The 2,880-nt window shown below is 40.2% G+C and overlaps 1 pseudogene; it reads right to left on the bottom strand.

Annotated features, from left to right (window-relative positions):
• Positions 1–257: 257 nt before the first annotated feature.
• LOC112064710 (olfactory receptor 8S1-like) lies at positions 258–2,442 on the bottom strand (annotated as a pseudogene).
• Between the last annotated feature and the right edge of the window lie 438 nt (positions 2,443–2,880).

The following is a 2,880-nucleotide window of genomic DNA, read 5'->3' as shown; positions in this document are numbered from 1 at the left end:
TCCCAGGACCTTCTCTTCACTTCATTTTCCTTAGATGTTCTATGTTAATCTTATATCTCTTAATACCACATATATGCCAAATACTAGCCCTGACCTCTCCCCAGAACGTCAAAATAATATGTACAACTTGACATTCTACTTTAATGTCTAATAAGCATCTTAAGCAGTTTAGCCAAAATGCAACTAGCCAAACTGACAAAAAATCAAATCCTTAATTTTCACCCTTCTATTGTGCATTTCCCCCAATCATGCTGATTTTAGTAAGTGATGCCACCATTTTTACCCAGTTGCTCAAGTGAAAATCTAAGACTTAGACAAGATACTACAGTGAGGTAGGAGGAACAGGCGGAGAAATCCTTTTTTTTTGGCTTGTGGTGGAGTTGATACTCAGAATGGTGGACACAATGCGAGCACAGGAGAAGAAAATGAGGAGGACAGTTCCAAGGCTATATGTGACATAAGACCTGTCCAGGACAGTGAGATTGGTGGAGCAGGCTAGAGGGAAGAGAGAGGGCAGCTCACAACTGAAATAGGAGACAGTGTGGGTCTCACAGAACTCTAAATTGCCAGCTCCAAAGATATTGATGTGATCATCCAGAAAACCCAGGCCCCACTAGGCCAACAGCAGTCCCACACACAGTTGCTTTCTCATCACCTGACTGAATAACAGAGAATGACAAATGTCAACATAGTGGTCATGGGCCATTGCTAGGAACAGGAAGGATTCAATGCCCTCAGAGGCAGATACGAAGAAGATGTGGGCCATGCAACCCGCTACTGAGATTGCTTTCCTTTTAGACAAGAGATTTTCCAGCAACTTGGGCACTGAGACTGAGAAGTAGCAGATATCAAGGAAGGAGAGTTGCCCTAGGAAGAAGTACATAGGTACATGGAAACGGGAATCAGCACTGATCACCAGCAGCATCACCAGATTCTTCATCAGGGTTAGGAAGTAAACGCCAAGGAATAGCACAAAACGCAGAGCCTGGATGTGGGGGTCAGCAGATAGCCTGAGGATGGTGAACTTGGTGATGGTGCTGTGTTTCTCAAAAAGAAGAAACTTTCCCTTGGAATAAAATTAGCATTTCGAACCTCATTTTTTGCCTATTTCCTCTGGGCCCTAACTCCTTTCTCTATACACATTATTTCTTGACTCTGGGGTCCAAGTTCAAGTTTTGAACCACCTTCACTAACTTTCTAGTCTCAATAGTATCTTTGATTTCCTTATATTCTACACCCTCAACTCTAGATGAAGCTGATGCTGCTCAGTCTTTAATAAAATACTTAGATGGATGATAGATTACAGCATTTGCAGATGCAGAGAGAAGTTGCTAATGTAGGTGGAAGGGCTGAATTTATTGAAAGGGGAATGTCAATAGGAGCCAGAGAATAACTGGAGGAGTTTACCTTGGGAATAGGGATGCTTGATCCATTGTTAGATGAAGGAAAGCAAAGAGTGTGGAGAAAGATACAGGGAAGATTTTGTATCTGGAAGGGAAGGGAGTTTCCTATTTATAGCCTCTATATTGTCAATAAGGTGAAAGGTAAAGTCATCAGTGGGGGTATGCAGGGGGAGACTGGTGTTTGAAATAACTACTTTGGATTAGTTGCAGTGGTGAAGTATAGTCCAGATTTTTGGTTATAAATTTGAGTCCAGTGGTCACTCTTATGTGATTTTTCTCGTGTTTGGTATATGTGCAGAGTAAGTCAGTCATTGCATTTATGTCAGACATGTGATGTAATAAAAGGAGAGATGAGTTACGGAGTTAAGAAATTTCCTTGGTGATTAAATGAATGAATCTTGCCTGTGTAATGAGAGAAGTAAGGATATGAGTGGTATGAAATGAAAATGTGGTCGACGTAAAGGATTAGTGTTCTCAATGCATGTGAAAAATGGTTGGTGTAGGAACGCTAAATTAAATGAATCAGTCAGAGAGGTGACTGTGGTAGGAGAGTGTTTGAAATTGAGGTTTTTGAAGGTGCTGGCTGAATGTGTGAAGGAAAACATCCTTGGATGGAGGGACACAAGGAAACCAGAGACTTGGTACTATTTTAATTAAGATGAGAATTTTTTTGGTTATTTTTTCTTCTTCTCCTAGAAAAGTCACATGATGTTAAAACATTTAAAAATACGTTAAAGTTTTAAAATTTAGAAATAAGAGCACAAGGAATTTAGTCCAGAGATACCCCAGATGTTCTACTGTGGAAAGGCACCTGTCTCAATGGGTCATGATTACTTATTCCCCTCTACAGATCCATAATTAAGTTCTATTTAAGAGTGTTATATTCAGACCTTGCTACATTCTGTGTTCTCATACCAGATTTAGCTAACTTATGCTAACCTAGAACTTGCCCAGGTTCACTTGCTCTGACCTGACACTGAGACACAAACTCAGCCTCAAGATCACTATTCAAACGTGTTGGCTCAGTCAGCTGGTTCATTCTGGCCTTCCTGTCTTATGGCTGATGCAATTAATTACTTAAGGGAGACTGAGACTTTTCTCCTATTGTTTCTTCAGCCAGCAGTCAAGCCCTTGTTAGCTACCAAGTCCAAATTAACCTGTGAACATAATCCAATGAACCAATCAGTAGACAAGTTGGCAGAATTCATTCAGATTCAGTGACAAAGATGTTTAACTGGCTTGTAAAATGAGCTTTGAGAACTGCCAGTAAGGAGCTAGCTCAGTATATTGTTTATATTTTTAATTTTTTGTATAATGTGATATTTTGACATCTTAAACTTTCTGGCTGTGGAGAGTCTGCTTCTCACCAGGGATAGCTAATTCTTAAAGATAGCAAAGGAATTAGCAGGGAGAATGCCTTTAATATTCACACTAACCAATTCACAGCCATCTCTCCTCTATGTAGCCCTTACAAGCC

This window comes from Physeter macrocephalus, chromosome 6 (assembly GCF_002837175.3).
Source record: "Physeter macrocephalus isolate SW-GA chromosome 6, ASM283717v5, whole genome shotgun sequence".
Lineage (NCBI taxonomy): Eukaryota > Metazoa > Chordata > Mammalia > Artiodactyla > Physeteridae > Physeter > Physeter macrocephalus.
This window is presented reverse-complemented; position numbering and strand designations above follow the sequence as displayed.